Source organism: Vulpes lagopus, chromosome 9 (genome assembly GCF_018345385.1).
Source record: "Vulpes lagopus strain Blue_001 chromosome 9, ASM1834538v1, whole genome shotgun sequence".
Lineage (NCBI taxonomy): Eukaryota > Metazoa > Chordata > Mammalia > Carnivora > Canidae > Vulpes > Vulpes lagopus.
The window spans coordinates 27,412,107-27,435,075 of NC_054832.1; the positions used below are offsets into that span (position 1 = coordinate 27,412,107).

General features: G+C 37.0%; 2 pseudogenes; one reads left to right on the forward strand and one right to left on the reverse strand.

Moving 5' to 3' along the window:
• Positions 1-978: 978 nt before the first annotated feature.
• LOC121498959 lies at positions 979-2,628 on the reverse strand (annotated as a pseudogene).
• Positions 2,629-14,783: 12,155 nt separating this feature from the next.
• Positions 14,784-20,608, forward strand: LOC121498574 (annotated as a pseudogene).
• The last annotated feature ends 2,361 nt before the right edge of the window (positions 20,609-22,969 follow it).

Consider the following 22,969-nt stretch of genomic DNA (forward strand, 5'->3'; position numbering starts at 1 on the left):
ATTTTTTAGTTGATTTTTGTATATGGTATAAAAAAAAAGCACCACTATGTGACAGACATTGTGCTGTATCTTGTTTAGGACATGGAATCATTCCATGACACCTGACATTTCTCTATGTTCTCTACCTAGAGAGGAGGAGAACTAGACTAGAACATGAGGCTCCATGTCCATGGTAATTTTCATATTACTTACGGTAGATTTCTGGATTTTTTTTTATGCTACTACCAGTATTCCTTGAAATTAAGGGAAAAGCTTTGTGACATTGGTTTTTCAGATATGGAACACAACCAAAAGACATAAGCTTTATGATTCCTTCAGGAGTCTGTTTTCTTTTCTTTTTTTTTCAGTTTTTAAAAGAAGATTTATTTGAAAAGTTTCACTTAGCAGAATACACCTAAAAGGAAATCACAATACAAGGAAAAGTTTAAATCAAGGCCTTAGAATTTCATACAAACACCAAGACCAAAATCCTAATGTATGGTGTTGTTGTCTCAAAGTTGCCTGTTAACTTAAAAAAAAAAAAAAAAAAAAGCTTATGCTTACGTGCCTTAGAGATTATTAAATGAAACTAGAATTAACAAACATGCCAAATGTGTTCACTTTTAATTGTAGACACAGCTCCTATATTGCATTTTACAAAAAAGCATGTCTTTCAACATGCAACCCAACGGTGTTCAATGTAATGTGGTAGAAGAGCAACATTTAACATAATTCAACTGCTTTAACCTAAATACACTTGCTGCTTATTAAGTACATCCTACAACAGAAGTAGAGTAAAGCTGAAATTTATTTAACAGTTCTAGTTTACTCAGGTATTACATCCTAGATGAATGTTTATGTTCAAAAGTACTGAACCTTAAGTCTTTAAAACAATCCTGATTTCCACTTAGAGTAAGCATCAATCACAAGCTTGTATTGCAAAACTGTTAAACTTTTTTCTCTAAAAAACGTTCACCAAGAGTCAGTGATCTGGATCAGTTACATCCCCCATCCACCATTCATACTGGACATGCTAGACATCCCTCCCATTCCATTCACTCCCATAGATGCACAGCTTCCACTACTGTAGTAGCTGCTGCTCACTGCTCCTTGGCTGCCTATGCAATGTTTGATTGAAAATCACTGGAGTTTTCCTTTAAAACTTAGTCATATCCACTCATGCTGCTCTGGCCACCATAGCCACCTCCATAACCACCACTCAGCTGCTGACTGGCTGGGCTGCCATAACTGGACTGGTTTGACAAGCCCATGCCTCCCATCATTTGGCTACCATAAGCACCACTGCTTGCTCCTGCTGTAGAATTCAAGAAGACTTATACATATCTGTGTTGCATATTTGCTTTGTCTTTTGACATAGCTGCCACAGCATCTTCATGAGTTGCAAACTTGACATCTGCTTCACCAGTTACCGTGCCATCAGGACCAATTTCAATATGTACTCTCACAGGGTTAAGCGGTGAAAAAAAAATTATAAATGTCATTCTCAATAGCTCTCTAAGGTAATCCCCGCATATGTACACAATGTCCTATTGTGCTCTGGAAAGTAGAGCCACCATCCCCATATCTGTGATCAGACATTCCTGAAAAACAGTAATTGAGGTCTCTTCCAAATCTAACAGATCCAAATCCATAGCCATCATTATAGACATTATAATTATCATAGGCTCCATAACCTCAACCATAAGCACCACGCCTCATCTGTTCAAAGCCAGCTCCCCTGCCAATGCTGTTATATACTCTCTGCCAGCTTCAGGTCTGTCATAGGGACCTGGCCGCTGCATGGCCATAAGCTTTCGTGGTGGATCATAGTGAATTCTAACTTCAGCTCAACTGATTTTAAAGATTTCAATAGACCTATGCCCTGGGATCCCTGGGTGGCGCAGCGGTTTGGCGCCTGCCTTTGGCCCAGGGCGCGATCCTGGAGACCCAGGATCAAATCCCACATCGGGCTCCCGGTGCATGGAGCCTGCTTCTCCCTCCGCCTGTGTCTCTGCCTCTCTCTCTCTCTCTGCGGCTATCATAAATTAAAAAAAATTAAAAAAATAAAATAAAATACTCACACTTTAAAAAAAAAAAAAGACCTATGCCCTATTCTTTCCTTGTGTTTCTTTAGAGCCTTTTCAGCTATTTCCTGTGAAGCAAACTGCACAAAGGCCTCCCCCGTACTCCTCCCCTGGAAGTCCACCGGCAATGTTATCCAATTAGGCACAATTTCCAACCCTGAGAAGAACTGAACAATTTCTTCCTTGCTACATCCAAAAGGGAGTCCTCTAAGGCGTACAAAGCAAAGCCATCATTGGCCATGTCAGGACTATTTGGACCAGTATGCTTCAACACCCAATCCATTTCAAGGTTGTTTGACTTGAATACTTCAAATATCTGTGTCCCATAGTTTCTCTGTCTTTTTTCATGGCCAATTTGACTTCATCTTCTGATTCAAGTTCAACAAAAGCCTCTCCACTCCATCTGCCTTCTCTGGTGTAGATGAAACGAATACCTTGAGCCCCATTTTGAATTTTGCAGTCAGAAAACAAAACAAAAACGCTGAGCCTCATCCACTGAACAAGACCAGGGCAAGCTCTGGACCTTCACCACGAACCCCTCTCCGTCTTCGGTGCCCAACATCATTGTCTCTTACTGGGTCCTGGCGCCAACACAGGCTGAACACACGATTTCCACGTGGCTGAGAAGAAATCGGGAGTCTGTATTCTTATAGAAATCTGTTGCAGGTTCCCAGAAACAGACTGAGATGGAGAGTAGAGCACAGGAAACTTGTTAGGTGTGACCTTCAGATTTTCACCTGATTACAGGAAAGAAACAAGATTGGGAAGGGCAGAAAGCTGAAACAGAAAGCTATCTTAGAAGACCTCACAGGAAGCTCTATAGCTGGGTTAGCCCATCAGAATGATCTCAGATTTATGCAAGATTGTTAGGCGCATGCATATTCCCTATCAGCCATCTAAACTCTCTGAACCTATGGTTTCTGACTTAAATTGTTGGGAGGGAGAAAAGAAGGACTGACAGGCCAACCAGAATGAAAGAACTTCTTCATGTTCCCTTCCAATGAGACATTTGTATGAACTAAGATAAGGCTGGATAGGAATGGTTTTACACAGCTCAATATGTATTTCTATTTCTAAATAAGAAGGAGTTCACACATGTAATGAAGTATGCCTACAAGTATTTTGGAAATTAATATTCATAATAGAGTGTTCTACTTGAAAGAGGCCCCAACATGAGACAGTTATGCCCCTACGAACTAACACTGTTCTCAAGTGGTTTCTAGTGATTAAAAAAATGTTAAAATTGGGCAATGAATCCCAGAGTATGCTTGACTTTCTAAAAATATTGACTATTTTCTTTTAAGTAGTTTAGATAGTAAAATCTCTAATTTTCACGATTTTCAGTTCTACATCAAATCATAATTTTGGGAGAAATATCACAACTTGAGTAAATTGCAAAGGTAGAACAGCAATATGACTTATTTCAACTCAAATAGAGAAAAATAACGTACCTCCAAGTTGACAATTTAACAGAAGATGCATGCTGGAAGAGAGTTAATGTAATAAATCAGTTGCATAAAGAATTTTCTCTTTCAGTAAATAAATAATTGGTAAATCCTTTAGATTTGCAACACATGTGGGACTTACACTGCCATAGGCAGAGATTTAGAGCTGGCTGGTTTTGTACTTTATGCCAGGTGCCAGTGTTGGCAGGAAAATTTGGAGAAGTGAAGGGATATAGAGAATTACTTGGCCATACTGTTGTTTAGCATAGAAGAGTTGTGTTATCCTGCACTGTTGCCATGGAGAAGCAACTGCCAAAACTTCAGTTCTCTTATCAATGATAAAATTACATTAGTTGGGCAGCCCTGTTGGCCCAGCAGTTTAATGCCACCTTCAGCCCAAGGTGTGATCCTTGGGGCCCAGGATCGAGTCCCACAGGTCCCTGCATAGAGTCTGCTTCTCCTTCTGCCTGTGTCTCTGCCTCTGTGTGTGTGTGTGTGTCTCTCATGAATAAATAAATAAATTCTTTTTTAAAAATAAATAAAATAAAACTATATTTCCTGTTATAGATGGTAAGGAAACATAAGTAAATCTAGACTGAAAATATCAGTTTTGTTTTTTTCTGTGATTGTCTTCCATTACTACCTTTTTTTTTCATGAGTATAACTTCCAGGGTATATGTAATTATATAGACTTAATGAGTTTAGAAGCCTCCTTTACCTGGTGCCAACACCACTGGTAGGAGAACATTGTCTTTCCTCTCCTTTCTATCTCACCTTGGAGATACATTCTGAAGTCATTATGTGACTTCTAATTTTTAAAAACTTCAATGTATAGGCAATTTATTTGTTCAATAGCACTGAATAATTGAAGGAACACATCACTTAGAATCAGAAATTTGAGGTTCAATGGCCCTTTACTAGCTACCCCTTAAAATTATCATTAATTCCCAGATATTTCCATATTCAAATGGGAAAATAAGTTTCTGAAAATTCACACCAGAAATAAAGGGATAATAGAAAAATAGACACAGATCTCCTAGTACCCATCTATATAATTTTTCAGGTGATTTATAATCATTTTCTTCAGATGGATAATTTGCAAGATGGAAAAATCAACTTGATTTTAAGCAGATAAAACAAGTCCTAAAATGAAGTGACATGACTCAAAATGTTCCTTGAGTTTTGGCCTTAACTTCTGTGTGAAATGATGAATTTAATGGCAATTAGACAGAAACAAAGAAAAGCATTTCAGGCACAATTATCAAGCTGCTAATATCCTCAGTGAAGCACAGCATGATTTGTTTCTGTTGCCTTGTTCCATTCTATTTGGCTAGAATCCCAGTTTATCCAGGCATTCATGTATGGTTGAAATTAGTGAAAGTCTCATGCTTCCAGATTTTTTTCAGTTCTTTGTCTAATACAACACCTGCTTTCTTACTGTTTTTCTTTTCAGATATCCAAAGCCTGAGAGCAAAGTATACTGGCTCATTCCTGTTCTGATTATTGAAGATCATTTTCCTTCCTGTTTTTCTCATCTTTGAGATTTCTTCACTATTAAACTTCCCTCTACATATCCCTTGTGTTTTGTTTTGTTTTGTTCCACAATTCTACAAGTGCTTAAAAATTTTAAAAAAAATGTCTTGGCTCTAGCCATACCTATTAGAATTAATATTTCCTATCTTGGAAATAACTGAATAGAAATATTATCTAGAAATATTTATACTGCTAGAGTTATAGCTACTGAATGAAGACAAATACAGAATGATGCATGTTCCACTTCTCTGCTTTTTCTATTTTCATCTTATTCTCTCTACCGTCATTCTACAAGGAGGAGACTTTTGCAAATGCAATAGCTTAACAGTTAGAATTCATTGCACTTCATTTAAAGGGGAAAAGGCCAACTGCGAAGAAATAACAAAAATCTGGTAAAATTTTTTGTTATTTTCAAATATTTATGAGAATTTAAAAATTGTGTTTATTTTTTTGGTTCTTGCAACAAATATAAACAAATATAAATATTAAATATGGCCATATTCTAATACCAGTTTCAGAAATATTGAGATCAACTATACATAAAAATGATATCTGAAATTAAACATATAGAAAGCCTTCAAAAACAATAAGAAAAAGAAAATGAAGAAAAAATGACAAGCTAAAATTTTTTAAATTATATTATAAGTTTGTTTTTGATCCATATGACATACAGACACGTGCACACACACACACACACACACACACAATCTCCACATTAGTGTGGTGCTACAAAAAGTAAAATACAAAAAATCAGTTTCAGTTCTTGCCCTGAAGGCATATAATTCAGATTTTTCCAGACTCACAGAACACAGAATACAGGTAAATAGAAAATCCATGTTAATGCTTTTCTTGTGTTGCTGTTGGCAGAGCTTCCCTAGCTGAGGGAGCAGACATTTAAATGTCCATATAAAATGCAAAAGAGACACCAAAAGAAATTTAAATGTGACTTGATACATTAAATTATCAACATAATCCCAGCATTTTAGCCACCATCAATATCAATCACTCAAACAAGAGTTATGGCAAACTCAAGCCAAAGCTCCTTTTAAAAAAATGTTTTTAACTAGAAAACATTCTCTTTCATGAACTTGCAAGAGGGGCAGTATCAGTGGAAATGGATAGAAGCAGAAGGTATTCCATCAGAATGAATGCAAAGGAGAAAAGAGGAACACTTAAAAATAGATTTTGAAATTTAATCACCTCCAAGCATAGTATTTGTTAGGTCTTTAAAATGCAAAAGACACATGGTAGCATTTTGTTTTAAACTCAGCAAACTTAACAGGCTAATTTGGGACACCTGTCCCTACTACTATTTAACATAACAACATATCAAGTGTGTGTGCAGAAACCTGAAAAGCTTAAGTATATTTAGCATAACAAACATTTTGTGAGATTCTAGGTACAGGTGTTATAGTTAAAAAAGACTTATAAATGTACCTGCAAAACCCTGACAGATGAGTAAGTAGAAACAACAACAATCTTGTGCTGTTGGCAAATAAGAGAATATTACTAATTAATTACAATACTCACCATTTTCTCTTAACCTATAGACCTCCTTGGACAAAAATACAAAGTTAGCTTTGTAAATGGTAGGTGTTTAGCGCCATTGCTTCTGAATGTCAGGTGGTAGTCTCTGCTGTGATTATAAATATCATTATAATAAATATTTTGATGCTCAGCTTTCCCTACATCATCTTTCACAGAAAAATGTCGCACAGATGCGACAATACAATAGGTACCTGTTTTATTGGCATTGCCCTTATTTCCCAACATGCATTCAAATCATCCAACTACCATAAATTCTCTGAGTTTAACCAAAAACTAGGTTGGAAGAGCAAACACCTGGATTCTAGCATGCACTTTCTTCTATTGTTTATTATAAATTATCCACAGCATTTTTTGCTCTGCAATATTTCCAAATAGCTAAGCCATATGATCTATTAGTCATTGACAAGATACCCTCGTCATTGAAGCATTTTGTTCACCACATATTTTGGCATTGTCACAGATTCCAAGGCTCTCTTCCATTTCCAAAAACTTTCACATATCTGTTCATCTGATTTGAAAACACATACAAGAGGCATCTGAGTGGCTCAATTGATTAAGCATCCGACTCTTGATTTCAGCTCAAATCATGATCTCAGGGACGTGAAATTGGGCTCCACACTGAGCATGGAGCCTGTTTGGGATTCTCTCTCCCTCTTCCTCTCCCTCTCTCCCTCCCCTGCACTCTCGCTCTCTCTCATTAAAACAAAACAAAACACGTATGAAAATGTGCAAGAAAAAATTCCAACTAAAAGGCTTTTTAGTATCAACTTCTATACTACACACACATATCTATAAATGATTTAGCTACTTGTCATAATTCAACTCAGGGGTCTTTAGGTATTTTTAGTGCTAATTTTCTTAGTACACCTGAAGGAAGAGATAGATGTATTTATATCTTTCCTAAGTGGTTCTTTAAAACTCTTAAGATATCTTTAAAATAGAAACTGTAGGAGTTGGCGTTTTAGAATTCATTCTGCCTTTCAGGTGATTTTTCTTTCACACAGTATTTGGAAAAACATATTTTCCCCAAAGGAATTTAAGGAAGTTGATGGCAGCTGTTAAAATAATAGTAATCCTCTGTCAATCAGAGGTTAGCAATATAATTAAATTCCATTCAAAAAGTATTTACAGTGGGCCCAATTAGAGTAAAATGCTGAAATAAATTGGTATAATTTGCAAAACTTCAGCAAATGGTAAATACGGTAGATATATACTGCCGTACTCACAAGCTTATGCATCTATAATAGTGCTCACTACTAAAAAGGAAAAAAATAGAGAGAAAAAGTGCGTATTTCTGCATGTTGCATTGATTACAAATTTTAAGATTTAGCTTGGAAAAAAAATCAACTAATAGAGAATTTTTAAAAATCATATCAGAACTAAATAATCCATAAATTAAACTATCTTCTTAGATATAATTCAGCAATTAGGTAGGACCAATAAGGCCTTGATTAAGTAAGCCAATCATGGTGTGGACTAGAAGCTCAATTTTTAACCAGTTATCTCTTTACCAAACAAATGATTTCACTGTGTGTTTTCCAAAGCCTCTTTTTACAGTAACAGACATTAGCTATGCTTTAATTTTTTGCTGTCACATACTAAAACTTCTATCATAAGATATATTCCACTTTCTTTGGTTTATTGTTAAAAAATAATCAACTTCATTAAGCCTTATATGGCAAGGATTATAAGTCAATAGTCAAAAATCGTAAGCAGGACTGTGAACCTCTAGCATTAGTCATCAGTATAGCTCTATAAAATTTTCTAGCTAATCTATCAAGCAAATTTAATTAATTTTCTGTTACTGTGTAAAATTGCCCCAAAATTCAGCAGTTTGAAACAATGAACAATTATTAGCTCACATAGAGATCAGGAATCCTATAGTGATTTAATAGATGATCCTGATCCAGGAGGCTCTTTTATAAGATTTCTGTCAAGTTGTCAGCCAGGACTGCAGTCATATGAAAGTCTTGACAGAGACCAGAGGATCTGCTTTCATTATAGCTCACTTATATGGTCAGTGGCTGGAGGACTCCGTTGTTTATCACTTGTGTTCCAGCATTGAGATATGCTACCTGGCAACTGGCTTTTCCCTAAGTAAGTGATGCAAAAGACAGATCAAGATGGAAACTACCATACCTTTCATAAATTAACTTCAAAAGTGACATACCATCAATCTGTCATGTTCTTCTGGTTACGCATATCAACCCTAGGACAAGCTGGGAGTGAAATACACAGTGGTATGACGATAGGGAGGTGGGGGTCACTGGAGGTGATCCCAGAGGTAGGTAACTACACAGATGATCAGGATAACCACATATTACTTGATATCTGAAAACTAAAATAAATTCTGTAAAAGTACTCTCAAGTTGGACAACCAGAGCTAGTCTAACACACCAGCTTAAAGGCCACTTTTTAAAAAAACAAGTACAGTATGCATCATTCTATTACTCTTTCTTTGATCACCTATTATTTCCAGAGCCCCTGTTCTATCTGTTGCCCAAAGCAACCAGGGGGACTACATAATGTTATTCAATTTGAGTAGTTCTGGATATTTAATATCTCTCCCTCTCCCATCCAAGACAGAAATTCTAAGTACAATACAAAGGTCCCCATGTTTTATTTCCCATGTCTCATTCTACTATAGCTAGGGCCCACATTCCAGATTTAAACCCTCCAAACAGGCATTCCCTATGCCAGTCTTTGAATATTAAAATTTATATTTGCTTGTTTTGCCCATTATCATTCCTCCAGCACCACTAATTATATGCATATGTATGTATTAGAGCTTTTTTTAAGGTCTCTAAAATATGTATGTGGCCAAATAATTATTTTTTTAGTAAAAGAACCATCAACTGGTGTCCATGACATTCAGCATTCTCACATATCTTAGAAGGGAATAACTTTATAAACACATATGGAGTCACATGTGAGACAGAACCTTGCAAAATTATTATGCTGTCCTATAGGCTGTAAAATGTGTTCTAAATTAGCAATCAAAATTTGGGAAATGTCCAACCAAATAGCCAAAAGAGAGCCAAAACAATCTTGAGAAAAAAGAAAGCTGGAGGTATTGGGCTCCTGGATTTCAAACTATACTGCAGGGTTTGGCAATCAAAACAGTATGGTATTGGCACAAAGCCAGACACATAGATCAATGAAACAGAATAGAGAGTCCAAAAATACTTATGTGGTCAATTAATTTAAAACAAAAGAGCAAGAATATACAATGATGAAAAGGCAGTCTCTTCAAAAATTATATTGGAAAAACTTGACAGCTACATGCAAAAGAATGAAACCGGAATACTTTCTTACACCATCTACAAAAATAAACCCCAAATGGATTAAAGACTTGAATGTAAAATCTGAAACCATAAAACTCCTAGGCAATAAGAGGCAATAAGCTCTTTGACATAGGTCTTGGCAATATTTTTTAGCAATATATTTTTTTAATCTATCTCCTCAGACAAGGACAACAAAAGCAGAAATAAACAGATGGGACTACTTCAAATTAAAAAGCTTTTTCACAGCAAAGGAAACCATCAACAAAATTAAAAAGCAACCTACTGAATTGAAGGACATTCACAAATGCTATATCTAATAAGGGGTTAGATCTAAAATATATAAATAACTCAGAATCCAATAACAAATAGCCAAACAATTTAATTAAAAGCTGAACAAAGGACCTGAAAGGAAAAGACATTTTCCCAATGACAACATACAGATGTTTAACAGACACATGAAAAGATGCTCAATGTAATTAACCATCAGAGAAATACAAATCAAAATCTTGCCATTTGTGACTACAAGGATGGATTTAGAGGGCATTATGCTAAGTGAAACGTATCTGACAAAGACAAATACTGTATGTTTTTACATATATGTAAAATCTACAAAATGAAAGAAATAAAACAAACAGATTGATAGATACAGAGAACAAACTGATGGTTGCCAGGGACAGGGGTAGATAAAATAGGGGAATAATATTAAGAGGTACAATCTTCCAGTTATAAATAGGCAATACACTGGGATGTAATGCACTGCACAGGGAATATAATCAATAATATTGTCACTTTGAATGGTGACCGATGGTAACTTGACTTATTGCAGTGATCATTTCATAATTATGTAAATATCAAATTTTTTTTAATTTTTTTTAATTTTCATTTATTTATGATAGTCACACACAGAGAGAGAGAGAGAGAGAGAGAGAGAGAGAGGCAGAGACATAGGCAGAGGGAGAAGCAGCAGGCTCCATGCACCGGGAGCCCAACGTGGGATTCAATCCTGGATCTCCAGGATTGCGCCCTGGGCCAAAGGCAGGCGCCAAACTGCTGCGCCACCCAGGGATCCCACTGCGCCACCCAGGGATCCCTGTAAATATCAAATTATTATGTTGTATACTTGAAACAAATACAATATTGTATGTCAATTCTTCATTTTGAAAAGATAAGGAAAAACAAAAACTATGTTACTATTACATATCTCTGTTCATCCAGCAAAACTTTTTAACTCAAAAATGTTTGAAAAATTTGCTCCCATACACAGAGTAAAAGAGGAAACAAAAAATGGAAGTGGGATTATACGTAAATATATACTTAAGGGAAATGTGTGTACTTACTCCCATGATTCTGGGCTCTACTAGATTCCAGGAAACGTTTCAAAAATGCTCATTGAATCATATTGATTGATTATTGTTGTTATTACATTGGTTTAGAAGCTGAGATTGCCTTTTAGCCAATGCAGCTTCTCATACAATTAGGTAAAAGACAAAAAGAAATTTATGTAGACTGCCATGATTAATACTCACTATCAGGGGAGTATTACATAATTGAATGAAGAATATGAATAGAACTCAGGTGATCCTCTAAAGTACCCACTAATAGAACTACATGGAGTACAAATGTTACTGCAATTTATACAGGTAGGATTGTCAAAATGACAGATTCTCATTGAGAAAAGTATAAATCATACTGTGGGTACAAAAGCCTGACAAGTTGAGGTACTGCCTTAAAGCCAGAAGAATCTGCGATGGGTGATTGAGGAGGTAATTTGTAAATATGTACCATAGCTTCCTGTTTAGTTTTAAACACCAAGGACTGTAGCCTTTGTCCATTTTTAATTCCTTTCTAGTGTTTATATTTATTTCTATATTGTAGGTAGCAAACTTTCTTCCATAGAAATGAATACAGAGTCATAGAAAGACATTGGATCAAAAGTTTGATAGAGGTTGGATTCAGTATTGAATTATGAGGAAATTTAGGATTTCCTAGAAAGTCTGTACTTAGAATTGAATGTAAAAACTGATCAAATTTTAGGTCCTCTTCCTTTGGAAATGGAATGTGTTTTAGTAGTTTAAGAAACCCTTGAATTATGTCCCATGGAATCAATTGTTTTCCGAGTATAAAAAGAGGAATACATGCAGATAGTGGTGAAAAAATTTCATTATAGTAGATAATTGTCACTTATTGAGTAGCTATAATTTAAATAGATTAAATTTAGAATTCCTAGTTTTATTGTGTATCTGGTGGGAGGCAAGTCCCCATCCTACATCCACACTCTAAAAGGTCCCTGACACATGAGCTTGGGTTGGTGAATCAGGTCTTCCTTACTTAGGCACTGAATATTAGGAGAGAATCACAAATTTCAAGAGACGTTAGAGGTTACTCAAGTTGACAGAGTCAGAGTTTCAATGGTGGCATTTGCAAGAATTTGTAGAATTGAGTTTCCAGTGATAAAATGCCCAGAGTGGCATCCATCAGTTTATTTCAGTAGCTGTGGTCTCCTAACCAATTACCTTGTTACTGTTCATTTTTTTCAGTCTTGTTTTCCAAATTCACCCTAGGTCAATTTTATATTATCTCAAGTGATTTCCATTCACATGCTATATTTCTGTTTTTGAAACAAACTGCAAGGAATTTGAGAGATGCCCTCTAAATTTAGATATAACAAGTATACATTTGCCCTAGATGAAGCTTCTGAATATAAAGATGAAAAAGTCAACAATCTACTGAAGAAATGAGAAAGTTGAAATGCTCAGTTTACACTGCACCAATTGTGAGGTAAATATGCGTTTGGAAATTCTATGTCATATTCATTTTATGATATAATACAGGAAAATACTATGATTGTGTATTTCATCTTGAGTCTATCCTAAACTGCCAATACCTTATGGAATAGTTGGTAGAAGTTGCAGCAGCATATAAAGATTGAATACTGCAGTTAGATAAATACTATGGCTGTAAAAATTTGAATAGATTTCCTATGGTTCTTTGTTGGATCAAAAGACAACTTTTCAGACTCCCAGTGGCTCACTCCCAGATAAATTGTATTTATCTTATTAATGCGACAGGAAATGGAAAACAGCTATACCAAAAGATCAGACCCCCCAAAAATGTTTTGCTATTTTGTCAAAAAAATACAAAAAAAAAAAAAAAAAAAAAGACTCAAGACACCTGGTTGGCTCAACAGTTGAGCATTTGCCTTTGGCTTAGAGCATGACCCCAGATTCCCAGATTGAGTCCTGCTTCAGGCTCCTTACATGGAGACTGCTTCTCCTCCTCTGCCTGTGTCTCTGCCTCTCTTTCTGTGTTTCTCATGAATAAATAAAATCTTTTAAAAAAATGACTCATTTCAGTTGCTTTTTCTGAGGTCTCTTGTATTTCCCATCTATTCTTGATCTATAAATATTATTGGGTTCCTAGTTTACCTGTAGGCCCAATTTTTATTTATACTTCATTCCTATATGATCACATCTAGTTTCATGGCTTTAGATAACATCAATATGCCAATTCTTCCCAAATTTCTCTCTAAACCTAAGCTTTTCCTTGAACTCCAGACTCATATATACAACAGTATACTATTAGGTGACAGAACCACATGAAATTGATGCCATTCAAGTGTTTTTAGCTTACAAAAAAAGAAAGAAAGAAAAGACAACTTTATATGATTCAAACTAATTTATATCTTCACTTGTATGCTGTATAGTAATCTCATATTTAACATTTAACACAACTGACAACTTTGTACCTCTTTACCTCCTTGTCAAAACTACATCTAACCCAGGTTTTTCATCTCAGTAAATGGCAAAAAATTTCACACGGTTGCTCAGGATTAAAACCAAAGACACTTTCGGTGGTCTTAACACTCCCTATTTTTTGTTCTACTTCCAACATATCCTGTAGCCACTTCTTTCCTTTTCAAAGACTAAAATCCTGTTAAAGATATCATTATGTCCTACCTTGGCTACTATTATGTTCTCCTGACTAGTCTATCTCTATATTCCATCACTTTTAGAAGTCCTGTAGCAGAAGAGTTTCCAAAATGTGAATTACATTATGCTTATCTTGTGCTTAACACAATTAACATATCAGATTCATATAATAAAATGTTGATGATGTATCACTCTCGGTAAAGTCTTACATATTCTGGATCCAGTTTATTTTTGTGACCTCATCCAGCATCACTCTTCCCTTTTCCTCATGACATTCCATTCACACTGGTTTCTTTGCCCCCAACATGCCAACCTTGCTTTTCCCTTAGTGTGTTAGAGGAGCTCTCATCTCAGTTTTCCTATAGCCCTTTGTCACTTAGTTTCCAGTTCAAAAGTCACATCCTCAAAGAAGACCCTAATAATCCTATCTATCCAAAATAACTTCTTTTAGGTAGAATCACTCTCTTCCATTACCAACATTTTCTTTTCTTCACAGCACATTCTATGAAATTTTCTAGAATATTCTTACTTGTTTATTGCCTGTTTTTCCCTATCCCCTCGTATATTCCAGAAAAAAAATTTACTTTATAATTAGAACTTTGCCTATTTTGATTGGTGCTATAAACTTTGCATAGTGTTCCAGGTATCCAGTAGTCAAACTATAAATGTGTTGAAAGAATGAAGAAAATGTATTCTGTGAACTGCTGAAACAAATTGAGATTATATTCATTTCTTAAGTGGGTCATGCACTGAGGATCCATGGAGAACTCTTTAAAGCAGTATATTCTGAAAAATTATAGAAATATTTTATGACTTTTTTAGAATTTCAGAATATTTTATAAATTTATCATATTTTAAGAGGATGAATTACTCTTTAAGTTATTGTGGATGCACTTAAAATATACAAATCTAGATGAGCTATTGCTTAAATTCCTTAAGAAAGAGTTTGGCGTCAAGAATTGAGTTAAAGTTATAAAAGACATGGTGCTTGTCCACAAATATCAGAGAGATGGCGGTGGAATCCTGGAATCCTGTCCTGAAAGGTCATCTGCCCTGGGAATATTCTGGTATCAATGTCAGTTGAGCACAGCAGATGGGTACTATGCAGAAAAGAGTTTCTTTGGCAGACTTGAGACTTCTGTTCTTAGAAAAAGCCTTGCTCATAAGGTAGGTCCTTGGCTGGCATCTGGTAACTTGGTTTTGGGAGTATTTCCAGTCAACAACTAATTGATTAGGGCAGCTCATGGTGCCTAGATTACTTGAGCAAACAATGGAGTTTAATCCTAAACACCTACTTTACTTCTGGGAGTCTGGAATTTTGCTATATGCTAAAAAGAGAGTGCTTATGTGATTAGTCCCCAATAAAAGTTTGAGTGCTGAGTCTCTAATGGGTGTTTATAGTAGACAATATTTCACATATGTTGTTGCAGTGTTGTTGATGGGAGAAGAGTTCACTCTGCATGACCCCTCATAGGCAGAAAAGAGCATAAGGAAGCCCACACAGGGATTTATGGGAGATAGCTATAAGAAGGCCTTGCAACTACACAAAGTGGGTTAGAAGAGCATAAGGCAGAAAGCTGTCTCTCAGGTGGAAAGTCACCCTCCAGGGCAAAAGTACCCAAGATTAGCCAGGAATACAACAGAGACACTTAAAACCTAACCTCTGACTAGAATGCTTGTCTCACTAGCTTTGTTGTAACAGATTGCAATCACCAGGAGATGAATGCCCGGCCACCTATTGTTAGCTAAACTTAGTTTATGTTAATAATTGCCTTGTGATCCTTGCCTCAAGCACCTACCCCTGATTTTGTCAGGAAACCTGAGTGAATACAAGTAATGGCAAAGCCTTCCCTGGGGCTCTTGTCCATTACTGACATTAACCTCTCTTGTTCTCATTCCTGCCTTTGTTCTGCTTGCTTGCTGGATGGGGGAGAACTTCTCAGGCTTCAATGGCCTGCAACAGGGATGCATCCAGATTCCACCTGTGTCTTTGTTCCTTTATGGTCTAGCTGTGTATCCTGACAGCATCACTATTTAATTTAACCACAAATTAAACTAAACAAAAATAAATAAAGATGTGGTGCTTCTTTGGTCTTGCTTTCTAGTGTTATTGGTATTTATTAGTATTAGTATTAGTATTAGTATTAGTATTAGTATTATTAGTTTAGTGTTAGTATTCTGGGGTAACTCATAAACATAAGTTGCTGCATCCTGACCCGTCCTACTACTATGAGAGAAGCATGATGTTTATTGAGAGTTTTGGAGTTAGTAAGCAACAAATACATCATTTGGACTTGCCAGTACAACTCCTTTACCAAAGTTGGACGTGAGAGTTATTCTTATTATCCCTTGTGATACACCAGTGAAATTTTTAGCCTCTGTCCTAAAGTACACAAAACTTTGGGCTCTGCAACACAGTTATTAGCTCCCATGGGAGAATCCTTTCACCAGAGAACTCAACAATAGTTTCCAATACATTGCAATTTGAATTTGCCACCTGACCACTTTAGGTTCCTAATGATAGTGATTAAAAAATTAAAGAATCTTACTCTCCCAGGTGAGATATTTAGGTTAAGAGCTACTGTACTCTTAGGAAATTAGGTTTCTACTTTATAATAGTAAAAAGAAGATTATGTTTGGAATGTAGGCAATACCTTGGAGTGCCTTTTGGTACTCCTATGTCCTGTACTTAAAGGTAATTTGAAACTATAACAACCCTAATTCTGTGTGACTAACGGCCCAGAACCTTCAGGAATGAAGGTATGGTCTCCCCATCAAACAGGAAAACACATCAAGCCAATGTAATAACTGAGGGCAGAGTCATGAATGGTTAGGAAAAGAAGATAATTATAAAAACTGGCTATGGCAACATGAATAATTAGAAACAAGGACTACAATAGTTATTTGTATTTTTCCTTATATCAGTATAAGCATATTTGATCATGTATCAAATATTTACTTCTTTTTCTTTCCCACCCCCCTCTTGTCAAACACAAGAAATGTTCATCGATGCTGGCCTCCTATCTCAAAATTTGAGTTATAAGAAATCAAGAGGAATGTGGTTCAGCTAGGAGAGGAATATATTTTACACCAAGATGGTTAAAATAATTTTTATCCTCTTTGGGGAAAGATTAGCATGTTTTTTTTTTTTATTGTTATGAGAGAGAGATGCATCATTAAAGATGAAGCATCACTTTGTTATTACCTTTGTTTGGAAATTTTGTATAGTTTATTTATTTATTTATCTAATGATCTTAAGTATTTAATTGCTTTCTGAGGTACCTTTTTGGTGTGACACACTTTTTTTTGTATATATTTTTTTATTGGAGTTTGATTTGCCAACATATAGCATAACACCCAGTGCACATCCTGTCAAGTGCCTGTCACCCAGTCCCCCCAACCCCGTGCCCACCTCGCTTTCCACCACACCTTGTTCGTTTCCCAGAGTTAGGTGTCTCTCATGTTCTGTCACCCTCACTGATATTTCCCACTCATTTTCTCTCCTTTCCCCTTTATTCCCTTTCACTATTTTTTATATTCCCCAAATGAATGAGAACATATAATGTTTGTCCTTCTCTGATTGACTTCACTCAGCTCCATCCACGTTGAAGCAAATAGTATAGTTTAAAATAGTGTATATATTGAAAAAAATAAAATAAAATAAAATAAATAAAATAAAATAAAATAGTGTATATATCAGCCAAAATGACAAGGAATTGATTATGGGAGCTTTAAATTATGTTGATTTAGCTTAGGTAGAACTGTCTCCCTTCTGAATTCCTGTCTCTTCATGGTTCTGGGATAAGGTTGGCCTAACCTGGAGAAATTTGCAGAAGATTCAGAAGGCAAAGTGAAACAACAGCATGTTAATGCTTAGCAAGTGAGGTTAAGTGCTGCTACATACAAGGTATGTCAATATTGTGTTGACATGCCTTGTAGATCTGGTAAAGCAGCCAAGTTGCAGGTGCTTTACTTCCTATCAGATATCTCCTTTCAGCTTCTCCAAATCCTGGAAGCAGGTTTTTTTTTTTTTTAAGATTTATTTATTTATTCATTCAGAGAAAGCAAGAGAGAGGCAGAGACACAGGCAGAGGGAGAAGCAGGCTCCATGCAGGAAGCCCGATGTGGGACTCGATCCCGGGTCTCAAGGATCACTCCCCAGGCTGCAGGCGGCACTAAACCGCTGCGCCACTGGGGCTGCCCTGTAAGCAGTTTTTGTAAAGTGTCATGTTCAAGTGCATCAGCAATTTTACTGGTTGTCTAAATCATCAACATTGGGAGTTTAACCTCAAGTTTCCAGCTCACTTTTGCCTATTCCAATTTGCCATTACTCTTCCTTCACTTCATGTCATATCCATTTTTTTCCCAAACTGTGGGACATTTTGAGACTTTAGAAATAGCAGCAGATGCATGGGCTACTCTTATGTAGACTTCATCAATACCCACAATCCCATAAGATTTCTTACTGGCTTTGTTTCTTTGATTAAAAGAGCTTGATACAGGTTGACTGGCTACACCTGAGTGGCAGCATGGTGACCCATTGTCCAGGCCATTAAAGTAGCAGAATAAATCTCATAAAGGCAGGCAGCACTAGAATCTTGGATCTGCACATTGGGATGGGAAAGGCTGTCTAGCACTGAAAATCCTAAGCAAGAAGGTAAGAAAAGAGCTCAACAGAGTAGACCAGAGGTGTCATGCCAGTCACCTCTGAAAGTGGAAGAAGATGATTCTGGCAGAGAAGAAACACCTGGATGGCCCTCCTCATCAGGTATTGGTGGTGCCCCTGCACAATAGGATTTCCCTGACAGATGACTTTAGTTGTTTCAAGATAAGGACACTGGAACAGTACACTTGAATGAGTGGGAAAACACCACTAGCTCTTTGCTGTTAGGCACTCCTTAAAACATCAGTGATTTTTCACATTTATGAGGTCAGGGGATCTGCACACTATGTTAGACATGGCTAAAGTGGTACATACCATCCTTTTCCTCCTCGATCCACTAGAAGGCTGGGGCAGCACTGGGAATTACTGCCTTTCCTGCCTCTTTGTTCAAGGCCTTCCCACCTATACACTAGCTCTCCAGGGGATTTTTGGCCTCCCACTGAAGAAACAAATAGATGTCAGAAAGAAGCTAAGTAAAGCAATAGAGAAGCACTTTCCTGATGACAAACTTCTATTGGACACTCAACAGGAGGTAAAGATGCTACTTAGGCAGGTGGATAACCAAAAGCAATGGCATCTTTCCTTTCCAGATTGACAGGCCTAACCTGTTTGCACATGCTGCTGATTTTGTGCCCAGTGAAAAGAAAAACTTGGTGAGCACCTTGAAAAATCTCAGGCTCTATTCATGAGCAGGCTCTGAATGTGACTAACTTGCTGCATATTACTGGACAAGATTATATCCAGATGAAACAGATAGATGCCCCTATGGACCATTTCCCTTTAAATCCTAGAGTGGTCAAATTCCAAAAGGCCCTAGCAGTGGCAATGGAGATTTGCACTAGGATACTATAGCTGGTATGGAGGAAGACCTTAAGGTCCTAACAAAGGCAGACCCTGGTAGACAAGAATCTTTGTAAACAGAAGTTATCCCAGATTTGATGGAAGAGGAGAAAACTTGGCCCACTGAGGGGGAGCTAAGCAAGGCAAAATTACTTCTTGAAGGAAAATTCCAAGGTGGTAAAGAAGATTCCCAAAGGGATATCAAATTAGCAACCTGAATAGATTTTGGATGAGGATGGTCTAAGTGGTGGGGAAGATGAATATGATGATATGGAACATGAGAATTTTATTGAGGAAGCATCTCAGAATAAACGTAGTGAAGATAAATGGAGGAAGAATGTGAAATGGACTATAGGAGAGTCTGTCATCTTCAGAGGATCCTGAGAAAAACCTTCCTCAAGATTAAGCTCTCATCTTTCATTTTCAGAGCTTTAGTAATATTACGAAATGCATTTTTATAGAAACTAAGGGGAAAAAAGTTGAAGGAACTGTGGTTGGTTGATATGTCATACTTCATGTCTGAAGTTCCTGTGTCAGTGGTTGAGTACTTCAAGCAAAGAGAACTGTTGATATCATTTTCATTACTACCTGATGAGCAGAAGATGTCAATATTGAATATGGTAGTGGGCTGGAACTCTGGCAACACTAAGCCAATGGAAGCTAGAGTAGCTGATCTTCCATTGTGGGTTCAGGCACTTCCAAGCCTCACCTTTATTATCTCAGCACACTGTGGCAGATAAACACCAATTTCAGAGACTTCTTATCTGCTGACAGGGCCTTGGTGGTGACATTATATGGCCCAATCACTTTTTCTCCTGCATCTGTGCTGCTTTTCCAATAGAGTAGCAATGGGAGGCCCAGCTTCATCACCATAGGCTTCTATTGTCAGTGAATCCAGACAGAATGGTTATCAAGAGAGTTATTTTGAGTGGTCATCCTTTCAAAATGTTTGCTAACATAGCAGTAGTGCATTACATGTTCTTCAACAGAGAAATGTGTTATGATTAAAACCAGTGGAACTGAAAACAAAGTGGGGCCACAGGGGATATATGAAGGAGCCTTTAAGTACTCATGGCACCTGAAGTGAAGTTTTGATGGGAAGCTAAAATCCCAGGACACAGTACTGATGAACCTCTATAAACCAGTTTTCCCCAAATGGATTTATGATCCTGATGTACCAGAACCAGTACTGTGGGTGAAAAGTGAGATTTCTTCAGCAGTGCTCGAAGAGGACATGGAGCAAATAGCAAACTATTATCTCACTGAAACCTCTACTTTCATTACGATTTTGAAAGCTTTTTAAGAGGGGAAAATAAGAAGTTGAATTAACCAGAAAACAAAATTTCTGAGTGTCTGCGGACACTGAATCCCTCCCATCTGTTCTGCGCAAATTAAACAGAAACATATTGATAAAGAGCTGGACTTTTAGCCCACTTCACCCGAGTTAGGGAGGTTAAGTCTACATTTCCACCACTGAGCACAGTACTAAGATACTAAGATGCTTTACTTCCGGAGAAACTGAAAATGCTGAGACAGCAGAGCAACCCCTGCAACACCAGTTCGATAAGCAGTTCCATCCTCTCCCATACCAGCTGGGTTGCATACTGTTGCTATGGAGGGAAGTAAGAATTAGTGAAATGAGAGAAAGGGAAAGAGCCTAGTTGGCTGGCCTTTACAATTTAAGGACATATGTGGTTATATGCCTAGTCTGAATTTTCTTCTTGGCCATATGTATGTGTTTGCCAATGAAGGACAGGGCTTTTTTTTTTTTTTTTTTTTCCCCCATCCTAACTCTGCTTCTACTCTTGAGACAGTTGTCTGAATACATCTGGGGCACCCTCCCACCTTATTCTTTCAGCACACGTGGCAGATAAACATAAATTTCAGAGATTTCCTGTCTGCTGATGTGGCCTTGGTGGTGACAATATATGGCCCAATCGCTTTTCCTCCTGCATCTGTGCTGCTTTTAAAATAGAATAGCGATGGAATACACAGCCTTATTGCCATAGACTATCAATTGTCAGTGAATCCAGACAGAATGGTCTTCCAGAGAATTGTTTTGAGTGATTACACCTGTGGCATGGACTACCCTTGTGAGAATGATCCAAAAAAGAGGACTGTGAATTAGGCCCTGGGACTGGAATTAGGTCCTTTTCAGTAGGTAACTGCGGGATTCCAGGATCCACAGCATGATCTAAAATGGATATATGTGTTGGTACATTCCCTGTATCCACAGATTCCCATTTAAGAGGAACAGTGCAGCATAGGAAGACCAGACTAGAACCATTTAAAGTATTTATCTCAAGGAAATTTGTGTGTGTGTGTGTTGGGGCCGGGGGATCTTATAGCAGTAATAGTTTGAGAACTGTCCAGAAGGCCATAATGGTTGGAGTGGAATAAGCAAGAAAATGTGGTAGATAAAGTCAGGAAAAAGGAGGAGCCGGGGCAGCTCAGGTGGCTCAGCGGTTTAGTGCAGCCTTTGCCCCAGAGCGTGATCCTGGAGGCCCGAGATAGAGTCCGGTGTCGGGCTCCCTGCATGGAGCCTGCTTCTCCCTCTGCCTGTGTCTCTGCCTCTCTCTCTCTCTCTCTCTCTCTGTTTCTCATGAGTAAATAAATAAAAATCTTTTTAAAAAAAGGAGCTAGATAACAATTGTCAGTGATTCTCAACCCAGATGCCCATCAAGATCACTGGGGGGCTTTTAAGAAATACTCTTGCATGTCACTAACTTTAGAAATTCCAATTCAGTTGATCTGGGGTAAGGTCCAGTCACAGACAATTTAAAATAGCCTAGATGACTTCAATGCAGTCAGCTTTGGAGACCACATACATAGGCACCTGGCTTCCTCTCTGAGATAGGAAGCTAGTGGAGAATTTGGGGCAGAGGGTGTCATAATGTTATTTGCATTTCAAGAGAAAAAGGTGCATTGAGGAGCTATAGAGAGATCAGTTAAGAGGTTACCGAAATAATGCAAGAAAGAGATTATGGTACTCTGGACCAAAGTGGTGTCCCTAGAAATGGTAACTCATATATGTGTGCTACTATTTATAACAAGTCTAGATAATTCTAATGTAATACGCTCTATTTAAGTTATAGCCTAAAAAAAATAATACATACAGCAGAGCCTCAAGTTTATTCACTATCTAGTTTACAATTCAAGTAAGTTTTTTAAATCATTTTTAATGACAAAAATAACATAGTAAAACAAGATTGCTTTCCAGACGGCAACTGATTTTCACTCTTTCCAAAACTATGGTTAAGTTAGTAAAAACCCCATTCTTAGGTAAATTGTCTTACAGCCATTTTTTCAGCATACATCAAGAATACCATTAACTTTTTTAAAAATTAAATTCAATTAGCCAACATATAGTACATCATTAGTTTTTAAGGATTTATCATAGGAAAAGCATATACTCATTAATTTGAGAAGAAAACTAGGGCAGGTGGGATAATTTAAGAAGCCATGTTGAGGTATAACATTATATTTTAAATGCAGTAACTAACATTATTCACCTATAGATGTGTTTCTCTGTGCTACTTGGTTCATGTGTTAATCTTGCTTATTATGTGTGATTGTATTGAACTCACCGTCAGGAAAAAAAAGGAAAAAAAAAACCTGGAAAAATACCTGAATACATAATATGCAACATTTAACTTCATGCTTT